This window comes from Pongo pygmaeus, chromosome 3 (genome assembly GCF_028885625.2).
Source record: "Pongo pygmaeus isolate AG05252 chromosome 3, NHGRI_mPonPyg2-v2.0_pri, whole genome shotgun sequence".
Lineage (NCBI taxonomy): Eukaryota > Metazoa > Chordata > Mammalia > Primates > Hominidae > Pongo > Pongo pygmaeus.
Window position 1 is genome coordinate 160,508,363 of NC_072376.2, and position 13,455 is coordinate 160,521,817.

At 39.5% G+C, this 13,455-nt stretch overlaps 1 long non-coding RNA gene across 1 annotated transcript; it reads right to left on the reverse strand.

The window, feature by feature from the left end:
- Positions 1-322: 322 nt before the first annotated feature.
- LOC134739472 (uncharacterized) lies at positions 323-13,393 on the reverse strand. The gene is made up of 3 exons (XR_010126152.1): positions 13,223-13,393; positions 2,883-6,093; positions 323-1,516 (listed from the first exon to the last, which is right to left on the reverse strand). It is a non-coding gene; the product is annotated as an uncharacterized LOC134739472 (long non-coding RNA).
- Positions 13,394-13,455: the final 62 nt, after the last annotated feature.

Sequence of the window (13,455 nt, forward strand, 5' to 3'; positions counted from 1 at the left end):
AGTAATACTGAATTCCTATTGAGCAAAAGAAAAAGAAAAAAGTGGTGGCTCATGCCTGTATCCCAGTACTTTGGGAGGCCAAGGCAGGTGGATCAGCTGAGGTCAGGAGTTCAAGACCAGCTTGGCCAACATGGTGAAAACCTGTCTCTACTGAAAATACAAAAAAAAATTAGCCAGGCATGGTTGTGGGTGTCCGTAATCCCAGCTACTTAGGAGGCTAAGGCAGAATAATCGCTTGAATCCAGAGGTGGAGGTTGTAGTGAGCTGAGATTGTGCCACTGCACTCCAGCCTGGCAACAGAGCGAGACTCCGTCTCAAGAAAAAAAAAAAAAAGAAAACAGTGATTAAAATAGCAACTAAGAGATAAGTTGTAAGATTTCTAACCTTTTCTTGAAAAAAGAGCTGCCAGGTAAGGCTAAAGAAATCTGTTTATTAAATCAGCAATATTATGTGGTTTCCAAAATAAATATGATCTTTCATATTATACATGTAATATGTAAGATATGTTTATAAAAACAAATAATATAAATATTATAAACAGAAATATGAGTTAACATCAATAAGCTTTCACAACAAGAAAGTGTCTAGTGTCATAAACCATCTTTGGGGAAAAACAAAACCCTGCTAGATGTAAGAGTTTGTAACTGTATATTCATATGCACACGCACAAACATATAATCTCCCACACTTAAAATAATCTAGTTAAGAAACTACAGTCTCTTCTTGAAGTTGAAATTCTTTCAGGTCATGGATAAAGACAACAATGGTATGGCTAATGCAATATACAATAATATACAATACAATGCAATGCAATACAATACAATAATGGCTCATTACTAGAAATATGAGGAATTACCTATAACTCGAAAGAAAACTGGGCCACCAGGCTTCATTTTGGTATTATATTTTTTTGCATAAAAGTATACTAGTCTTCGCTTTCAAACTTTGTTTTCGCTCTGCCTTCCTTCACCTCTTTCAGAAAATACACAAGGCACAGCTCTGGGTTCCCTGAGCAAAACCAGACTGGTCAGCTTCGTGTTGCTGTAACCTTCAGATCTGGATATTGTCACCCATTTGCTCTTTCCAAAGACATGGGGGGCCTATTTCAGGACACCTGGCCTGTTATTTTACTTTTTTTTTTTTTTAATGCTGGTGACAGTGTAGCTGAAAATTCAAACAGAAAAGAATTTCAACGGATCAGCATCTTCTTTTCCACTGATTTTTTTCTAAACAGAGTCTTGAGAATGTTTCTGTGCCAGATTATTAGTCTGTGGCACAGCCGACCTTATCCCTGCAAGCCCCTTCATAATCAGTGTCGATGGCCACAGAGTTCATTCAGCCCATAGTGATGAGAATCAAACGTGAAGATGGTTGAAATAATTGGGTCAAATCTGCAGCAGGCCATTTCGGTAGCCACAGGAGAATGAGGGCATATTCAAAAATCATAATGAATCACATTCTCCGTGGGTAAAATAGGAATGATGATGATGCAGTATCAGCCAATTTCAGATGGACACTAGCAAGAAAAATGTAAATGATTAATATTTATATAGGTGCAGAATAAAAATAAACAATACTGTATCATATGAATGTAGGTAGATTTATATCCCAAACATCTAATTTCCAGCTCATTCCCTTTCACTAAAAAAAAAAAAAGGAAAAAAATGTTATGCAGTAAGGGAAGCATCGGGGAATTGGAATATTTTGTGTTACAGTATGTTTTAAATGTTTTCTGTTACATTATGTCGGGCTGGAATTCTTCCATTTGTCACACCAAATCCATCCTCTCCCCTTCTCTGCTGTGCTCCGTGCCCTGGGAGGCTGATCTGTTTGGACTACAACAGGCTTCCCTGTCCTCTGGCTTCCATCAGATTTGGACAAGAGAGGGCAGTAACCAGAGATCAGACAAGGGAGGAGTGAGGTTGAGCATTCATTGTTTCAGCTCCCCTCTAAGGGCTCATTCTTGCACAGAAGGTCACAGCTCTTTTCGGATGGCTCATTCACACAGCCTGTCTACCTCCCTTTAGAGGTCATTACTTCCTCCTTTTTGTCCCATTACTGCACCATCCCAAATGGTTTCCATACTCTTCGCCCAAGCCTTTGTGAATAACCTGTTAAACTCTCTTCAAATCACTCAATTTAATTTACCATGTGTTTTCAGCTGGACTCTTGACTGAATCATATGATCACTAATCGTTTTTAAAAATCATTCCAGTGTTCACGCAAAACAATTATTTGACAATAACATAAAGTGTGTCTATTTCCCTTCACCCTGCACATGGTTTCCACTTTGACCATGGCCTGAGTCACTTGTCTTAAGTGACTCTATTTTGATATTTATGATCACAAACATCACTATATATCAGGGCTCTTCTTGGGTAGATAACGTTAGAGGGAGGGTGACTGGGTGGGCTACACATGAAAAATCTACTCTAGTATCTTTATTTCCAAAATCTTTACATTTCTCCCTCTATGTTATGCCAAGGAAATTTTAGCACCTTATCTTCTCTTTCATATGTAGGCTCATAGAAGCAGAGAGTAGAATTGTGGATATTAAAAGCTAGAAAAGGCAGGTGGGAGAGGAGGAGGGGGAGAGGTTAGTTAATGAATACAAAATTACAGCTAGAGAGGAGGAATGAGTTCTGGTGTTCTGCAGACATTAGAGTGAAAATAGTTAACTATGATTTATTGTATATTTTCAAAAGCTAGAAGAGAGAATTCTGAATGTTCACAGCACAAAGAAATGATAAATGCTGGAGGTGATGAATATGCCAATTACACTGATTTGATCGTTACACATTGTATACATGTATCAAAATATCACATAAATATAGACAATTATTATGCATCAACTAAAAATAAAAGGAAAGATTTTTAAGTACTTTGATTTTATTTAGTGTTGACCAACACATTGCACGTTTCAGTCATCTAGGATCATTCCAGCTGCTCCAGGTAGCAAGATTTGCTGAAGTAAGAGGAGAGAGTGCAACAGATTATTACAACAGCAATTAAATACTTCAGCCTGAAAGTGATATATGTGACTTCACCTCATAACCTATTGGCCAGGACCACATGGCCCCAACTGCGAGGAGGACAGCAAAGTGTAATCTTTCAGGTTTCTAAGAGGAGAAAAAAAACTAAATATGTGTGAGCATCACAACCATGTAACTTAGAGCTGTCAAAGGTAATGAAAAATTACAATATTCATACAGTTTTCAACCTGGAGGATTGTAGTCGCTGTATTTTGTGTTATTTAGTTGTTTCTCCCTCCCAACTTCCCACATCTTAAATGTAACTATACTAATATTTCAGGTTTCAGGTAACAGTATGTCTGAATTGATACCAACTCACAATAAGATATGAGTCTGAGCCTTTTGCTCATGCTCAGTTTACAAAATAGTTTATTGGTATCTTCTGGACCTGTTAGGGCTTCGTCTCGTAATTGCCATTTCCATTTTACAATGGAATACTTCTGGGCATGCCCAGTTTTATGGTTGTGATCAGATGATAGTTTGTGGTGGGTGTTTTAGATTGTCCAGTCACTAGACAACCAAGTACTTTGTTCTGGGACTTGCCAGAGTCTCCAAACAGCATCTCTGCTGCCATGCTACAGTTCCAATGCCATTGAATCCATTAGGTCATAAGACTCAAGTGGCATGTCAACTTTCAACCCAGCCTGGACATGCTGCAGGTCTTATTCTTGTTCCAGGACTTCCTTAAGACTGGAAGCTTATAGGTTATTTCCTAAGTAGGTTAGTGCAGCATGCCCAAATGTGGTATATGTTGTCACGAAAATCCAGAGGCTCATCAAATACAGTGGCTTTTTCTTTGTGGTGGAGGGTGCAAAGTCCTGCCATTTGTGATTTCCTAACATGCTACAAACCACTGGACTCTTTTCAAATGTCACCAAAGTGGTGGCAGGGCCCTGAACTTTCAGAGGGTTTATCTCCCACCCTTAGCATATATATTTTCTACTTCCTTCTCACTAGGTCCAACAAACAACATGCTCATCAATGTAAAGAACTCGTGTGATGTTCCACAGAATACAATAAAGATATACCCTTGTCTCTGCTATATAAATGCAAACTGCTTCTGATTTTGCCTACTGGTTAGGATGGGAAAGAATGTATTTTCAGGACAACAGTTGTATGTCAGGTGCCTGGGGGGATCATTTGTTTCAGTAAATATCCTGTATCTAAAACCATAGCTGCAACTAATGTCACCACCTGATTAGGTTTGCAATAATCTGCTGTCATTTTCAAGGCCCGTCAGGCTTTTGTTCCAGCCAAATAGAAAAGTTTTATGCAGATATAGTAGGAATTACTACCCCTGCTTCTCTCAAGGTCTTTATGGCAGCAGTAATTTGTACAATCCCCCCAGCAGGATCGCTTACTGTTTACTAGCTTGGTGAATTGTTTGGGAAGAGCTCCAGTGGCCCTAGATAGTCCTTCCTTTCATAGTAGCCTTCACTCAACAGGACAGGGAACCAGAATGGTATCCTGCTAGTTACCAACTATATGTGTATGTATATGCATGTACATGTGTATGTGTACATGCATGTGTATGTGTACATGTATGCATATATGTGTGTGTGTATGTATTCCCACCAGATATCCTGGGACTGGGATAATATACACTGGATGGGCCTGCAATCCCAGTAGGTCCACTGTTACATGAATTGGACCCACAAATTCATCTAACATCCATAAGCCCTACTTTGGCAGACGATTGTAATGTTTTTGGTCTCTGGCATAAGTGTAAAATCAGAGCCAGTATGTGATACTTCCCAGTAGGTTTTATATTCCCTTCTCCCAGTCCACAGACCCCTGGGTGAATAGCTCCAGGTCACCCTGTGGAAGACTTGGGAGGAAATCCACTGGATACACTATGGCTAAACTACAGAGTTCTTCTTCAGAGGCACCTGGCCTCCATCTCTGTTGAGGGGCTTCATCCGTCCACTGGCTGAGTTCTGAGACTCTAGTAGGAAGCCATGAATCCTAACATGGTGTCTAGTTTGTTTCTGCCCAGTAGTCCTAGAGGTCTAGGTCTACTCAGTGGACCTCAGTAAGCTGCCTGTTGATTTCATTTCGAAACACTCCTACGACCATTCCTTCTCCATGACGCATTGTGCTAACTGCACATAAATTTGTCTTTGTCTGTTAACATCTCCCACCTACCCTCCATCTCTCTGGAATCCCATTTTCTCCTTGTAATCGGGACATGCCATTTTTGCAGCATTTCCATTGTCTTCTCTGGAAGTCAGAGGACAGCTACCAAGGAAGGACCCTTCCCCAGTGCTTGGTGAAGAGGTGTTCTCCAAACCTCCTGCTAGGTAGTAGCAGAGCTGGTTGCTAATAACAGGGCTTTAAAGAGACAAATTTAAAAACTGCCACTGCCACTGCCACCAGTTTCTGAATGATGAACCCTAGAATTCCACTGGAAGACCACAACTGTGCTGGATACCTCATTCTGCCTTCCAGCATACCAAGAGAGTGCATTACTAGGGGAACCTAGTCACTATTCAGACCGTTAGTTGCAAGGGAGTTTGGGAAATGTAGTTTCTACCTGGATGGCCAGGTGCCTAACTAAAACTCTTTTACTATGACGGAAAGGAAGAACAGATTCAAGGAATAATTTCCAGTTCCCCACATTCAGCTCTCCTTCTCTACCAGTTCCTTCCCATCAGCATTTAAACATGTTCACAGATTGTTGTTACTTTCTTCCACTTTGGGAGGAAAAGTAAAACTCATTTCCATATCCCCCCTCACTATTTCTCTCCCTTTATTCTATATAATTAAATATTATAAAAGAATTGTCAGCTAGGTGTGGTGGCTCATGCCTGTAATCCCAGCACTTCAGGAGGCCGAAGTGGGTGGATCACTTGAGGTCAAGAGTTCAAGGCCAGCCTGGTCAACATGGTGAAACCCCATTTCTACTAAAAAATTATAAAAATTACCCAGGTGTGGTGGTACATGCCTGTAGTCCCAGCTACTTGGGAGGCTGAGGCAGGAGAATGCTTGAACTCAGGAGGCAGAGGTTGCAATGAGCTGAGATCATGTCACTGCACTCCAACCTGGTCAACACAGCAAGACCCTGTCTCAAAAAAAAAAAAAAAAAAGAATTGTCTTCAAATGCTTATGAGTGTATGTAGAAAAGTCTAAATTTAGCATAGGAAAAGGAGCTCTGGATATTAATACACAGTATACAAAACTGAGACCTGTGGAATGATTGAAAATTGAAGACTTATTTCTTTTAACACCACCAGTGTGGTAAGCAGAATAATGACCATCCTCCCACAAAAGATGTCCATGTCCCAATTCCAGAAACTGTGCATATGTTACCTCACAGAGCAGAAAGGGATTTTGTAGATGTGGTTAAAGTTAAGAACCTTGAGATGAAGACATTGGCCAGGCACAGTGGCTTACATCTGTAATCCCAGCACTTTGGGAGACTGAGGCAGGAGGATTGCTTGAGCCCAGGAGTTTGAGATCAGCCTGAGTAACATAGCAAGACCCATTTGTACAATCAATCAACCAATAACAAAGAAGAATTGGGGAAAATATCTTGGATTATCTGAGTGTGCTCAATCTAATCACGTGGGTCCTTAAGAGTATAAGATGAAGAAGAAGGGATATTACATGAAAGGGACTCAACTCTCTGTTGCTGGCTTTGAAGGTGAAGGAAGGGGACTGACCATGAACCAAAGAGTGTGGACATTCTCTAGAAGCTATGAATGACCCTCAGCTGACAGCCAGGAAAGAAAGCGGGGCCTCAGTCCTACAACTGCAGGGAACTGAATTCTGCCACTGACTTGAATGAGCAAGGAAATAGATTCTCCCCTACAACCTCCAGAAAGGAATGCAGCCTGCTGTCCCCTTGGTTTTAGCCCTTTGAAATTCATGTTAGACTTCTGACTTCCAGCACTGTAAGATACTAAATACACATTACTTTAGCCACTAAGTTTGTGTTCATTTGTTCTGGTGGCAATGGAAAACAGATGTATCTTGTACATCAGATAAGATGCTTTTCCCCTTAAATCTTCCTCCCTGGGGACATTGATCACAAAGCTGGTATTTCTGAGAACAGAGAACATTTTAAAAGCTTGGTTCTAGGGCAATTGCCAGATTCTTACATCCTGACCTACACATGGTTCTAGGGAGAGGATGAAGCAAGAAGGGAAAAAACAAAGACCTTGCTCTTCTGTTTTCCTCTCATTTCCCAAACAAGAAAATTGGAAAATGCAAATCATAGAATTTATACTATTGGAGAAAAATATCTAGTAGTTCTACCTCTACATAGTAAAGATACCTCATAAGTAGAGGCACCATTTATGGCCCAAGCCTGATGGACTCTATTCAGAGCTATGCATGCACACAACATTCCTTTTACAGTGTGGGAGGAGTTACACGGGCATGCGAACACACACATCCTACCCATAGAAAACCATCTAGAACAGGTGCTCATGAGTTTACACAAGGACAATCAACAGCCTTAAATACATGAGCAAAGTAAAGGTAAAATTCAAACTCCATAGAGACCACTCCTCATGTTCAAAGAAGAAAACTCCTCCACACTAGGACAAAATTCCCCATGAATTCTCTTTATGTTGTGTAAGTCAAAGCCTTCTTTCTATGGGGATCACCACAAGCTAGCATCTAATGGACAAATACAGGGCATAACAATTTTGATTTAAATCCTAAAAGAATTTGTTTCTGTATAAAAATATTTTTCCTTTCTCACATTTTTAATAATACACAGAATCTTCTTCCTAACCAGAAAGACCTTTTCTCCCAAATCTACTTTATTACCTAGTTTTAAATCTGTTAAAGTAATTTAAGTTTTTCTCGTTCCTTTTAACCTGAAACTTGATATTCTAGAAGTATCACTTAAATTGGTCTGAAAATAAAACATCAATGGAGATAAGAAAGAGAAAAAAAAAAGAAACTTCCCCACCAGATAGAGCTACTGGAAAGCTTACTTAGTGAGTAATAATTTATAGAAAAGGTAATTTATTATTTACTATGTAAGTTGTTTGCACCATTCAAAGTATTTTCTTCGCTTAGTGACAAAGCACCTCATATACTTCTAAGGCCTATTGGGTGCTCAAACTGCTTTATCACCTTTCTTGTGAGGAAACTAGAGAGCACTATAGTGATTAATCCGGTAATTCTAGTAACACATCTTTAAAGATGAGGGCAAATGTTCTATTCATTTAAATATTTATTTCAGTAGTTTAAACAAAGAACCTTTATAAAGAAAACCCAATATAAAAGTTAATATACTGGGGGAATAAATGTGAATCAAGAATGTAAAACTTAAATCTATAAAGCAGAAGAAGCCATGAGAAACAATTGTTGGGCAAGCCCTGAAAATGTGGGGAACAGTATCTGGAATAAAATAAGAAGCAAGGCCAAGGGCAAAGGCTAGTCCAGGTCAGAAGCACAGACGGGACTGCAACTCCCAAATCGTGTGCTGAAGAGCAACAGCGTGCTGGAGTGAATTCACAGAAGCACCTTAGGATGTTTTATACTTTTTAAAGAAACACAGAAACATCTGTCAGATCTTATGTGAATATCTGTAATTAGGTGTTTGGACCTAATTACTTAATAAGTGAAACTATTAGATATTTCTTTGGCTAAAGGACACCATGAAAAAACTAGTGAGATTCTAAGGGCACCGTGAAACATGAAAGTTTGGAAACTTCTGCCTTAGGGACATGCTAGGATTCAAAGGACATTGCCTGCTCAGAGTAAAATTAGAGTAGCAGATGAAAAGTGGAAAGGACAGTGCCTCTAGCTTCTGCATACCTAATTATACACAGTGGGGCCTTTTCATAGCTCAATGCTGGCTCTAAAGAACTCTTGTGCTCTCTCATTCTAAATTCACTGCAGGAGCCCTTAAAATCACTGAATCTTGCTTTCAAACCAGTGAATTTCGTTCTTCCTTAATAACAAAAACAAAGCAGTAATTTTTCAGTGTTGGTCTTGGGACCAAACAGAGTTCCTCAAATATTTAGAGAAATTCTACTAAGACTTAAGTATCACCTTCCTCATGAAGAAATGAATGAACTTTATGGAAAGATTCACTCAGCAACTTCATAATAGCCCATTATCAAAATTTTAAAATTTACTCTAAATCAGAGGTTGGTAAACTTTTTCTATAAAAGTTCCATAGTAAATATTTTTAAATATTCTTTTACAACTCTTTAAAAATGTAGAAACCAACTGAAAGCAGGCACTTGAGCAGACATTTGTATACCCATGTTCACAGCAGCATTATTCACAATAGGCAAAGGGTGGAAACCACCCAATGTCATATCAATAGATGAATGGATAAACAAAATGTGGCATATACACATAAAGGAATATCATTCAACCATAAAAAGGAATGAAATTCTGATGTATGATACAACATGGACAAAATTAGAAAACATCAAGCTAAGTGAAATAAGCCAGATACAAAAGGGCAAATATTATATTATTCTATATATGAATTACCAAGAATAGTCAAATTCATAAAGAGAGAAAGCAGAACAATGGTTACCAGGGCCAGAGGCAAGGGCTAATGGGGAGTTGTTTCATGAGTACACATTTTCTCTTTGGGTGATAAAAAAGTTCTGGGGATGATAGGGGTGATAGTTGCAAAATGTAAATGCAGTTAATGCCACTGAAATACAGTGGTAGGTAAAGTTGAAGCTTAGAAGTGGACAGAAATAGCTTCAAGGTTCAGATTTGAAAGTTTAATTTTACCACTTGTGCTACTTTTATTTTCTTCTGCACTCATTTGCTGCATAGCAAACCATTTCCTCTCCCATGTGTTGGAAAGGAGTAAAAAGGAAACATTGGAAAATTAAGCATACTGTAAAGACTCAGATCTCTCACCTGCATGCTTGCAACCTTTAGATCTAAAACTCACTTAACTCATGGATTAGTTAGCACAATCTCAGACTCTGGAGCCAACTGTCCCTAAAAAAAGAAAAACCTAATGGACTGTGTGTAGGCTATAGGCAAAAAAAAAAAGTCACTATAAGCAAGAAACTTCTTTCAGATTAGATAAACAGTACATAAATGTAGAGACAAAAGACAACTGTTTCAGTTATCTATTCACTGGAAGAGATGTGTAACAAACAACCCTAAACTCACTGAAGTAAAACGACAATCATTACCCTCATGAATTCTTCAGGTCAGGACTTAGGACAAGGCAGAGCAGGCATGGTATGTCTCTGGCCATGATGAGGGCCTCAGCTGGGATGAGCCAAATGGCTGAGCAGCGAGAATGGCTAGGAGCTGGAATCAGCTTCTCAGCTCACGTGACTGGCACCTAGGCTGGGCTGACTCAAAGCCTGGGCTCAGCTGTGACTGTTGACAAGTATTACCTTCAAGGGGTCTCTCTGTCTGTCTTGGGCTTTCTCACAACATGCCAGCCTCAGGCAGTGGAACTTCTCACAGGAAGGCTGAGAGTTCCAAAAGGTAAACGTTCCAGCAGACAAGGTGGTACTGCATGGTCTTTTATGACCTAGCCTCAGAAGTCACATATGGTGACGGTGACCACTTTCACCAACTTCTATTGGTTAAAATCAATCACAAGCCCACATACATGTAAAGAGAGGGAACACAGACTCTATCTTGTTATCAGATGAGTATCAAAGAAGTTGCAGCCAGGTTTTAAAACTACCACGGACATATTTATAGAGAAATGGAGATACATGGCAAAGGGTTAACAGTGTCCATCCCCCAGGATCCCTCAAAGTGCATTTAATCTATTATCTTAATTCAGATTAATCCAAATTTATCCTTCAAGAATAGCAAATTCCACCGATTTTCATGTGATGCAGCAGTAACAAACTTCAATTAACCTCTATAACTTGCATCAAAGTTGACTAATAGCTTGTTTTTGACCGTAGCACCATCTCCCAATTTTAACCATTTCTTATTTTTCAAACACCATCAAGCTCAGATCCACCTTCAGGCTTAGGCTCTCATATCCAGAAAGAATGCAGAGAATGCCTATAGCATGCAAAGCAAGTAGATTAGGATCACATCAGCATTATGGCGTATTCCCTATCCTTACTAGACTTTAGGATCTTACAGGTCGAGAGAAAAAAATGAAACAAATGGTGGGCAAATAAAGCTATCAACTATTTATTCTCCAAAGTAAAAACATTTGAAGAACAACTACTATTATCATATTAAAAAATAGGATAAACAATTTCAAAATAAAACATGGTCCTTAAGAGTGAATAAATTTAACTAAATGAAAAATTCATATATCTTATCTGAAATGCTTTGGACCAGCAGTGTTCTGGATTTCAGATTTTTTCAGATTGGGGAACATTTGCATTATACATACCAGTTGAGCATCTCAAATCTGAAAATCCAAAATCTGAAGTGTTTCAAGGAGCATTTCCTTTGAGCATCATATAAGCACTCAAAAAGTTTTGGATTTTGGAGCATTCTGAATTTCAGGTTTTCAAATTTGGCATACTCAATCTGTAATTTTGTTTTTAATTTCTCTGCTGATCTGAAGAAATTTCACCATAGAAGAATTCCAGTTCACAAACTGGTATGTGAAATCATTTGTGCATCTGTCTCATCTCTTCTCTCTTTTGCTTTTTTCTAATGGATTAAGATTTTTGCTTTAGGAATTCAAAATCTAAACAAGACAAATAAGTAAATGAGTATAATACCATATAAATGCTGTAAGAATACATGGGGAAACAAAAATAAAGGAATGTCTCACAAATTAGGCAAAAAAAGTTTGCCCATGAGAAAGACTGGGAAAGATTATAGGCAGCAAAAACGCTGTAGCTGAAAGCACAGAGACAATCTACGCATACAGCATATCCAAGATAGCCTCTACTGTGTACTAAAAAAGTAAAGAGTAGTTATACTTGGCCGTAGAGTAAGATTAACTTTCTCTTCATTATTCTTCTTTTTTATGAACTTTAACAATAGAGCAAGCATTAATTTAATGATCAGGAATTGTTTTTTTATTTCAATTTTTTTTTTATTTTTTTATTTTTTTGAGACAGAGTCTCGCTCTGTCGCCCAGGCTGGAGTGCAGTGGCTTGATCTCGGCTCACTGCAAGCTCCGCCTCCCGGGTTCACGCCATTCTCCTGCCTCAGCCTCCGGAGTAGCTGGGACTACAGGCGCCCGCCACCACGCCTGGCTAATTTTTTATATTTTTGGTAGAGACGGAGTTTCACTGTGTTAGCCAGGATGGTCTCGATCTCCTGACGTCATGATCCGCCCGCCTCGGCCTCCCAAAGTGCTGGGATTACAGGCGTGAGCCACCGCACCCAGCCTTAATTTCCATTTTTAAAGTAAGCTTAGGAAGAACAAACAAAAGGCCTATTTTTCCGGTAGAAAGCAGTTTGGGTCAGGTTGTAAAATACAAATGTTAATGACTGAGAAGTAGGCGGTGAAGTCAAGCTCCAAACAGACGATACCAAAAAAGGGGCTCATAATATTCCTTAGGTGTCTCTGTGAGACTCCTGGGCTAGGTGTACTCAATGTTACAAGCATCCTTATCCATATGGTCATTAGGCGGAAATTCCCCAGGTGGCAGGTACTAGCAGGTCAAATGCTTAAATATAATGCCCTTTGGAGTCAGAAAGACCAAGGTTGCTATCTCCACACTACCACTTAGCTAGCTTAGTGAGCCTGGGCAAATTTATTAGCCACTTGACTTTTTCATCTGTAAAGTGGAAAAATGCCTACCTCTCAAAATTTCTGTGCAGAACAACTTACATAATGTAGGTAATGAACTTAGTACAGTGCCTGTCCCCCTGAAAATTACAATTACAATATAAAACGCATTTGTATATGTAATTGAGAAGTAGGTATTTGTTTACTCTATTGGTTTAGCTAAAGGCTTTAAGCATATAAAACTTCTTTGTCAGCTGGAATGTCAACTTTTTAAAACTTAAATGAGTGCAAACTTTTAACACAAGTTCCAAATGTGGAAAGGACATTCCGTATTTGCGGTTAATTCTAAAATTAAGCTACCTTTAGAATGATCCTTCTGTAGGATCCAGAAATAACCAAGCGGCCTGGACCCTAGATTCTAGCAACTGACAGAAAACTAGGTGGAGGTTTCCCATTCTTCCCTGTCTTCTTACTCCAGCCGGCTTCTGTATCCACTCTAGATTGAATGGGGGATGTTTTGTGTAGAGATGGGCCTTCTCTCTTCCAGTCCAACTCTGAAGTAGCCGCCCCTTACCCAAGCTTCCTTTAAACTGGAATAACGCCAGCAGAAGAATGTAGTAGGTGTGCTTCAAGTGTCCTCAAACAATTCCCGCAGCTTCCAGAATCCTTGCAATAGCCCACTGGACCATCTGCGGCAATTCCATCCTCCTCCACGCACCTGCTCTTCTTTCTAACCCCGGTACGCAATCCTGCAGCCCCGCCCCCACATCTGACCAATCAGAGAGCGCAAAGTGAGGCGGATGGGGC